The following is a 10,826-nucleotide window of genomic DNA, read 5'->3' as shown; positions in this document are numbered from 1 at the left end:
GGCTACTCCATGAGCATGGTGGATTAAGACAAAAATAAAACCCCTCAGAAATCACATGTAAACACAGAAAAAGAAAAAAAATTCATGAGCAATGATACCACGTAAAAGAACACATATTCTGTCTTGGCAAATATGAGTGACTCCTGTTTCTTGACCAATACAGCTTTAACCTTGCTCTATTCTTTTCTCCTTCTAGAAAAGATTTATGAAGATAATCAGTCATAGAATAATTCCTGCTTCCTGACATCATCCAATTTAGAACATAGCCCTACTTCTTTAACCCCTCCCCTAAATCATTAACAGAGGCTCGAATCTTATAATAATCCCTCTTTAGCACTCTCTTTACTAAAACCATTAATGATTCCCCATGAAATGTGTTCTCTCTCAATGCAATGATTAGTAAACACAACTTGTTCAACAGGTAATCTTTAGCTAGAGGGCATTGACAGAGGAAAGTCACCAAATAGACATTTTCATTTATCAGTTATTATACTTGATAATAAGTTTATTATTTATTAATGTTTTTGCTATTTATTTTTCCTAATAAATTTAGGATGCTAAAAATATGAAAATATCTGTAATATAGCCTACTGCTTTTGGTTGAGAAGTGGTTGCATCATACTTATTCATATAGATTTGTTGAGCTGGATGCAAATAGGTTTAGGGTGTAAATATATAAAACCACACACTATAACTGAAGTTAGAAAAAACTAAATGACTGTTGCTTATATGTCACACATCAACCTAAATAATTAGCATTATGAACAAATGTTTAGTAATTTAGAAATTTCAATATAATCACTGGACTCTCTTAGAATTAATGAGATAATTTGAAATCATAGAGAAAGAGCAAACATTAAAAAAATCAACATTCTCCTGTTATTTCCATATACAACCACAACAACAAATAAGTAGGAATAAGCTGAACAAGAAATATCTGGAACATATTTGATAGAAATTTAAAAATTTTATACCCACATATTTATAAAGGCTGAATGGAGATATGTGTGTGGAAGTATTGTTCATTCCTCTTGGATTATAGGATCTGTACAATTCTTAAGACTGTTTCTTTGAGCTTAATTAGTTCTGAAGCATTTTCTAAAATAAATAAATACCAAGAACATTTTTTAAATTATTTTTTTAAAAAGATTTTATTGATTTATTTGAGAGAGCACAAGCAGGGGAAGTGGCAGGCAGAGGGAGAGAGAGAAGCAGGCTTCCCAACGAGCAGGGAGCCCGATGCAGGGCTTGATCCCAGGACCCTGGGATTATGACCTGAGCCGAAGGCAGATGCTTAACCGAATGAGCCACCAAGGCACCCTCCAAGAACATTCTAAAGACAGAAGTTATGAGGAAAACACTAAGGACTGCCAGATATTAAAGTATAATATTAGTCAACAAAATTCAGCACAATATTATAGCATGAGCAAACATAACAGACCAGCAGAATAGAATGAAAGCTTCAGTGATAGATCATGGTATGCAAAAAAACATTAACAGAATGTAGTAGACAGAAGAGTGTCCCCCTTTCCCCATTCTCCATTCCCCATTCCTAAAGATGTCTATGATGTCTATGATAAACATGTTACCTTAAATTGCAAAAGAGACTTTGCAGATGTGATTAGAATTATGGAATTTGAGAGGGGGAAATTATCCTGAATTATTCAAGAGGACTCAGTCTAATCACATGAGTCTTAGAAGTGGAGAACCTTTGCCGGCTGTGGAGATAAAGAGAATCAATGATAGAAGGATCAGATCAAAGAGACATGAGAAAGCCTTGACTCACAGTTGTTGGCTTTGAAGATGGAGGAAAGAGGCCAGGAAACAAGAAATGTGGGCACCCTGTAGAAGCTGGAAAAGGCAAGGAAGTAAATTATTCCCTGGAAAATCCAGAAAGGAGTGCAGCCTTGCAGATACCCTGATGTTAGCCCAGTAAGACCTATGTTGAACTTGTGATTTACAGAATTGTAAGACAATAAGTGTGTGTTAATTTGGTCCACTAAATTTGTGGTAAATTCTTACAGCAGCAAAAGACAACTAAAGCACAGAAGATATTACAGCTTTATAGATCCATATAATATAGCAAAAGTGCTATTGGCTCTGAGACAATGGGCTAAATTATTTTAAAAGAAGCAAAATTATAGATTTTCATCTCATACCTTACAATGACAAAATCCATATCAATAATGAAATTGAACAACAACAACAAAAAGAAACCACACTAATTAGAAGATGATGCAAGAGCCCATTCACTTCTTCGTAGAATGGATAGGTTCTTTTAAAGCACAAAGGAATTGAAAAAGTGGTAAAAGGAATGAAACAGTAGTCCACAAAAGGTAGAATGACTGAACATGAAGAAGCACTCTGAGGGATACTAAAAGGCAAAGAAAACACTAGGGGAAAATAACTCTTAAATAAATATAACAAAGGGTTAGCTTCCTTAATAGGCAAAGAGCTTATATAAGTGAGTAACATCCATATTCCCAGTGTAACATGGTTAGAGCCATAAATAATGAATTTGAAAAAGAAGAAGAATATTATGAAAAACAGTTAATCTTTATTGCTTGTCATTTCCATATTTTGAATTCATCTACTTGCTAAAATTTATTTGTAACCCTAAAATCGATATCTGTGGCACTTTCAAAGTCATTCATGGACATGCGCAGAGCAGGGAAAAGTTTAGTCACAGGTTGCACGCATTCCCAGCTGAGGTCAAACAAGATCATGCTCTGCCTTCTTATTGCAGCTATCATACTATAAACAAGTATCCTTTTTGTGGTCTATTCAGTGCCACATTTTTTTTTATATTTTTGTGCTTTTTGTTGGTGACCGTGCTATTTAAAATGGCCCCCCAAACATAAAATGGCCCCCAAGTACTGAAACCTGTTTAGTGTTTCTAAATGCAAGACTTTATATGCCTTATACAGAAAAAAATACATGTGTTAAATAAGCTTCATTCAGGCGTGAACTGTAGTGCTATTGGCCATTTTGAGTTCAGTGTTAATGAATCAACTATATATATATATTTTTTAAATGCCTTTAAACAGAAACATGCATTAAAAAGATTATGTCATGGTTTGTTGATGAAAATGTGTTGACTATAGGCTGTCAGGAGCCTAATTCTGTATTTTCCCTGGGAGCAATGGTTCAGTATCCACTATTTCACTGTTCACAACAACTTTATACAATTAGCTACCATGAAAAATGAGATTCAACTCTAACACTGTTTAAAATATTCACTCTCGCTAGCAAAGAAAAAAATGCAATTAATACGAGTAAAATATGTTTTTAAATGTCAAAATTGATGAGCTTATCTTTTCTTAAAACTTAATGAAAAAAAGAGGTAGATAAGATATGCAAACATACACTGTGTAGGACAGTGGAAATGGTAAAATTGTTCCATTAAAAAAAAGGCCTTAAAATCTTTGTGCACCTTGATATACAAATCCTACTTCTAATAATTAATTCTAAAGATGTAATCAAAGATGCAGATTTATATAGGTTCCTCTTTATTCCAATGATACTTATAAAAGTCAAAAATTACAACTTAAATACACATTTCACAATAAGGCAATATGGTACATCTATATGTTATAAATTTTAGAGATAATGGGGAGTGCCCATTTTATCATATTAGAAAAGCAAAATATAAAAGTGTATATTTAACATCTAATTTTTAATATATCTGATTTTTTAAAAAAACATGCATGTGATATATATATGTTTTATATATAACCTAAAAAAGGAAAATATCACAATAATACTCTAAACATTAATAGTATTTATCACTAATTGAAGTGTCTATCAAGGATTCTGGGTTCTTCTTTCTAAATGTCTTTATTTTCCAAATTTTCTTCAATATACATATATTTTAGAGGGCATTCTGTAAGACCTATCCAGTCCTTAATAAGCTGAAGAATCAGCTGTCATAGCATCAATCTGGAGATTTATTAAACTCCTGTGACACCTGCAGGGTACATCACCACTCCGAATCCGTCACATTTTTGGCCTTTTCCAAGAGCTGAAACATCATAAGTGATGTTATCTATGTTGTTCTTCCCATTTAAATATGTTGGGTAAAATTCCAAATCTTAGATCGTCTTTGTTGTTTTAGTTGTTGGTTTTTGCCCATCTCTCTATTTTCAGTCTTTGGGAATCATTTTGATTTAGGTATATATGCCACATAGCATTGCTTTTGCTTTGTAATCGACCTTGAAAATTATTTTCCTTTTAATAAGCAAGTTTCATACATACATTTATTAATATTACTGGCAATTTTCTCATCACTGATGTTATTTGATGTGTTTTCTGTTTAAGTTTTTGTTTTACATACATTTTCATATAGACAAGAAAGTTTATATTTTTGTTTTAGTTATTGCTTTATTGTAATATTTGAGTCCTTTCCTTTTAGACATCTATTTCTTGCCAATTACACACATAATTATGGATTTAACCTGTCCTTTTTCTCCCTTCTCCTCCTTCATACCCAGTTCAATCAATGGTATTATTTTTCTTCTTGTTTACCTTTGTACTGTTAATGTGCTTATATCTCTACAACTAGATTTGTGAGCTATCACATAGGAAGCAATCAGTGGGATTATTTTCCCGACCACCTTCTTGCCCCCACCCTGTCCCCAAACCCCACTGATATTATTTATTTGAGCCCGTTGCTGAGCCTGTTGCTGAGATTTCCCTCAGTGACTTCTCATTTGAAGTTTATCATCTAGTTGTTTCCTAAAAGGTCTCATGCCAACAATATCCCATGAGGTCTTACATGTTCAAAACTCTTTGGTTGTAGCTTTCATGTGGTAAGGACTACTTGACTTGGTATGAAACACTTGGCTCGCACATGCTTTCCTTGAGTATATCATAAGTGTTCTCGTCTATTTTGATTGTTTATTGTTAAAGCATAGAGAGAGATTCTGATCTATGTTGCCTACAGCTGTTATCACAGGCTGTGTACAGAAAATTAATTTAATAAATTTTATCTTCAATATAAAGAACTATCTCTGATAGGAGGGAAGTCACAAAGAAAAACTATGCCTCTGATAAGATAGGTGCCCTAAAGCCTATTCTTCTCTGAGGAATAGCTTCACACCAAGCTAACAAAAACCATACAATAGAAGCATTCACAGGAGGTTAACCAAAATCATGTTTGATTCTTCTGTATTTAGATATTTAGCATGAAGAAGCTTTATCAAAGAATCTCAGTTGTAAAATTTGGCCATGAAGTATAAATTCTGGCTGATGGTATTGTCATGCAAAATATGTCTTTAAATACAATACACCAGCAACAAATATTTCCTCTATAGCAGACAAGTTGTTGAATTATTTTTGTGGCAGCATACATTCCTATAGAAAATTAAAGGTTTTTGTTAGGAACATCTGTTTATGTAGATAAATTGACAGGCCAATTGACATCTGCCCAAGAGTTTTGAAAGAACTCAAGGGTAAAATTAGGAAACCACTGGCCAAAATGCACAAACTGTAATTATAAACAACTACATTATTGGGGAGATAGAAACTTTTTAATCAGATTTTTCATACAAGCAAGGATGCAAAAACCACCTTAGAGGATTGCGGTGACTCTCTTATTCATATCCCCGCTTCTAGATGACATGACTATAATTGAGCCCAAACACACCACACCAGGTTCTATTCCTCAAATATCATTTTTGTATATCAATCCCTGGTTCAAAAACCCACTTACTAAAAACAAGTCAGATTCCTTAGTATTTAACACCCTATTCAGTATGATACCAATCTATTCCTCCAATTAAATCCCTCATCATTTTTTTCTTAGATTAGACCTCTTGGAAATGTCGAATCATTGCCCATGGAGGATATAACACAGTTCTGTCTCTGCTTATATCCTTTCCTGTTTCCTATCCCTCAATTACCCTTCTGGATTTCATGCCGTCTCCTCCTGTCTCCCTGTGAATATCCATCATTTCATTGAATGGTCAGTACAAATCTTAAAACTTCTGTGAAACTGCCTAAGTTTTGCCACTCTTCCTTGAAAATCTGTTAAGTCCTGTTGCAGTGGTGACAAGCAGATGCTAGATTTGGAAAAGAATTATTAAAACTAGGGGATACTCAATAGTAGAGTTTGGACTTACATATTAAGTTTTTAAATTTTAGAGCAAAATGAAGGCAGTAAAATCTCCAAGGTTCTGAACTTTAATTTAGCACCATATTAATCAAATAATGACCAACTAGGGTTTAAGAACCAAAAGATATTTAAATTAAGAAATCCCATTTTTATATTTTACTACTTCAGCAAGTCAAAGGATAGTTATATCCAAAGATACAAAAATAATTAATAAACATGTAATTTCTGATAAAACCTTTTAACAAACTAGGACTAGAAGAGTACTTCATCAGCATTTATCCCAAAGCAGCTGTAGGTAATAAAATCATTGGTGAATTTCTGAAGCTATTTCTGTTAGGTGAGGGACAAGATAAGAATGCTGCCAGCACAACTTCTAAAAACATTTTTTTGGAAGACCTAGACGATAATATAAAAAGGATAAAAAATAAGAAATTTATGTATCTTAAAGGAGATGAGAAACATAATTATTTGCAGGCGATAGAATTTTCTGCTTAGGAATCCCAAGAATGTTACTAAAAATATACTATATATTAAAAATAAATAAGCAAAATGTAACAACTCTCTTTTGTATTAGTGAAAAAATAATTGTAAAATATAGGTTAAAATTATAATGTGATAATAATTTTATGCAATTGAAGTAAGAATCAAAAAAGAAACGGTGAAGGCTTTGGTAGAAAAAGCTGTGATGGCATGAAGATATCCATTCACTCAAGTAACAAAACATCAGTTTAATCAAAGAAATACCATTGTTTTGTCTAGAGGGTAAAAATAAAAGTAAATATACCCGGTGCGGAAATAAACAAAGACCACTCAAGTGAGAATAAGCAGTCTATCTATTCCAAGTTGTATAGCAAGAGAGTCAGCCACCATACTTCGATTTGGCAGAGGAGGTAGGAAAGCTTTATAGTGGAAAAAAGGGAAGGCTTCGGGTATAACCTGACTGGAGGCTGTTGGCATGGAGAAGTTGTAAGCAGGCTAACTAGAAGCAGGGTCTCCCGTGTCCTTTGGTAGGGATGCATATTTGGCTTTCTCTGGTGGGTCCTGAGTTGAAAGCAGGGGCACAAATTAAGGAAGCTGTTATTAAGCAAGTCCTGGTCTTTGGGGCTGATTATTACAGGGCTTGTTTGGCTTCCCAGACTGGTTCTTAGGCATACTGGTCTGACTTCCTTCATGCCTGACTTGTTGATAGTAGGTTGGCTTCCTGCGATGATTGCTGCAGATTGTGGGTCAGAATTCTTTTTTGCTATATTGTCTGGCCGTGGTCTGGTTGTATATTTAGTCTCTCACCAGTGTCACAATATATTACTGGATATAGGACACACATACGCTATCAGCAGGTGTGCAAATCAATAACATTTCAGGAAGACAGTGTGGTATTACATATGGTGAACCTTAAAGCCATGCATACATTTTGGCATAGTAATTCTGTATCAAAATTATGCTAAAAAATTATTGATGATGCACATATAGGGACACTTATTGCAGCACCATTTAAAATAATTTAAAAATAAGGGGGTAAGGGGCGCCTGGGTGGCACAGCGGTTAAGCGTCTGCCTTTGGCTCAGGGCGTGATCCCGGCGTTCTGGGATCGAGCCCCACATCAGGCTCTTCCGCTATGAGCCTGCTTCTTCCTCTCCCACTCCCCCTGCTTGTGTTCCCTCTCTCGCTGGCTGTCTCTATCTCTGTCGAATAAATAAATAAAATCTTAAAAAAAAAAAAAAATAAGGGGTAAAGCTAATGTCCATCAGTGGAAAGAGGAGGAGGATGGGTTGAATAAATTAAGCTGATATATAATTAAAATACCATGCATTTACTAAAAATCATGTAAAATTATTTATTGGCAAGAGAATATTTTAAAGAATATACATAAATTTTATAAATAGTCTAAAAAAGCAATCCACAAAATGTCATTATAGATAAAAAATGAAGAGAAAGAAGGAAGGAAGGAAATTAAAATAAATTCTAAAAGGAGAGTAATCCTCTTTGGGCCCTAATAGCTAAAATAGAGTTTTACTGTTTCCTAGCACTCTTCTAAAAGTTTTACCACTATGAACTCACTTAATTTTCATCACAACCTTATAAGGATGGTTCTCATTTTATAGATGAAGAATCTTGAATCCAGAAAGATTTATTTATTTATTTACATTTAGGCTTTTATTTCTTTGTTTCTTTTAGAGAGAGAGGGAGTGCACTCAGGTGGAGGGAGAGGGAGAGAAGCAGACTCCTTGCTGAGCATGGAGCTTGATGTGGGGCTTAATCCCACAACCCCCAGATCATGACCGGACTTAAAACCAAGAGTTGGTCACTTAGCTGAGTGAGCCATCCACGTGCCCCCAGAAGGATTTAAAAATGTGCCAAAATTATAGAACCAGTAAATAGTGGAGTTGGAATTTGAACTTTTGTTGATTGACTATAGATCCCAGCATGTAATTTTTCTCCTGCATGCTTGCTGATGTTGACATAATATTCTGCAGCATAATATTAGTTTCATCCTCCTTTAAAGGATATGTTTTGATTGAGCATAAAGCCTTTTTTCATCCCAAATATCTGATGTTGATGTTCTTCCTATTTATTTCCAGTGAGTAGGAGTCTCGCTAGAAATATTTTTTTCAGATTGCTCTCTACCTTTAGCATAAATAATAGCAGTAAAAATTAGAGAATTTATGGAATTTGCATTTAATAATTGTAGATGTGTTTAAAATTAAAGGACATTATCCCTAGTACACAGTAAGTACTAAGATTGTAATAAAAAAGGTAAATAATGATTAAATAATAAAAGAATAAACTGTAGTATCAATAATAGTTAACTAATAAACCAATGCCTATAGAATGGCTGTCACAGTAACAGCATATTATTGATATTTACAACTTCTGGTGATATTTTGAAGTGTAAGTTTTCATAACATACATATATGCAATTATATATACTTACCAAAATTAAAAAAGAAAAGCACAGCGGTCACTTGTCCTTGATTTGTACTTTTTTGCTGATACACTGGACAGCTGGGGAATGACTAGCAAAGATCTTTTGTCCTTTATGCTAATTTTATTTAAACATAGGTATTTTATGCCATTAGCTGAAGATAGAAATTTTTTTGGAGTTTTTTTCTCTAATATCAAAGATAGGATTGTAAAGAAATATTACTGTATGTTCTGGGGATTGTAAAAAGGTTAGAAAAATATACCACATGATAAAATCATTATTCTCAAAATCTGATAGCATTTTGGGAAGAGGGAAAACATGCGTTCTCAAATACATTTATAACCATGTATTTAAGTTTTATGATCTCCCTAGTTTTAGTTAGCTTAATAATTTTAATATATTAATACTTTTATGAACTGATTGAACTTCTGTAATTCAAAATTTTTTATTTTTTGTATTACCTAAAGAAGCTCAAGGGAGTAAAATATTTAATTATAAGATGTTTATTTTATATTTAAAAAATATTTAATTATAAGATGTAAAATTGAAAGAATTCTAACAGAAAATAATGTAAAGAACTGTCCAATGAAAGTGCACAGTTTAAATACAAAAAAGCATTACCAATTCACAATTATAATTTTGTCTTACCTACATAGGATTTCACAAAAAAAATTGGACATAAATTGGATTTTTAAATTAATCTTGGAATAAATAAGTCAACGATGCTAGAAATAAAGCACCACTTACTGTTTCAAATCACATAAAAATTGCTACAGTAGGTGGTATGAATCTCAGTCCATAAATATAGATTTATGATATATTCTCATGCCTAGCTCCTCTCTCCCGTTCAAGTGGAAGGAAATCCCATCTTCCACTTTTTAGTGTTCTTCACAATTATGAGGATCATGTGATCCTAGAAAATAGTGACAGCAAGTAATACATTATTGTTCAAACTTTTTGAACAAAAGTGAAATAAAATATTTATAAAATAATATTTATTATACCAGAGTTCTTAGACTCTGTTAATTTATTTTAACTTTTTCTAATTTAATGAAAAATTCTTACAACCCACATATACAATGCATATGATCTACTAAGTGTTTATGACCCACAGTTTGAAAATCAGTGCTCAAATGGAGTCAGATTTCCCCCACTGATCTTGCCAACATCTTAGCCCACAGTGATCCTTTGACATCTTATTGTGGTATGCTTCCTTTACTTTTCTTGGGTAAAAGAATATTTACTGAGGCAAGAAATTCCAGTGCTTAAGGTTCATTCACCTGAGATATACCTGAGTTCCTACTGCCTAATTTCTTAGAAATGTAATCAAATATTTTATTTCATTTCACTCCCCAGACCAGGGAAAGTGCCTTTCCCTACCTCCCACTTCTCACACAACCAGTCTTCACCACACATTTTACAGAACCTCTAACATGCCCTCTTTTTGGGATTTGGCTTTTACAAAACATTTGACACGCATGAGTTTCACATGTGCAAAATTATTGAGACAAGTCATTATAAAGTAGCTTATCGTTTGAAAGTGGGGTTACAGGAAATATGTGAATGAACTGTTTTGAAGATATCAACCAGAATTTGAGCAATTCAGTCATTTGAATTTTCTAGGACTTAGTCTCCACTTTCATTATGGGGTTTGGAACTCTGTAATAATCCACTTTAGCAATTTTGCATGATTCTATCATTCCGAGTACCTTAATACATATATACTATATATGTATTACTATATATATATATATAGTTCCTTCCATTTATTCATATGTTAAATAATGACTA

Source organism: Ursus maritimus, unplaced genomic scaffold (genome assembly GCF_017311325.1).
Source record: "Ursus maritimus isolate PB19 unplaced genomic scaffold, ASM1731132v1 scaffold_3, whole genome shotgun sequence".
In the NCBI taxonomy this organism is placed as follows: domain Eukaryota; kingdom Metazoa; phylum Chordata; class Mammalia; order Carnivora; family Ursidae; genus Ursus; species Ursus maritimus.
Note: the sequence above shows the minus strand (reverse complement) of the source record.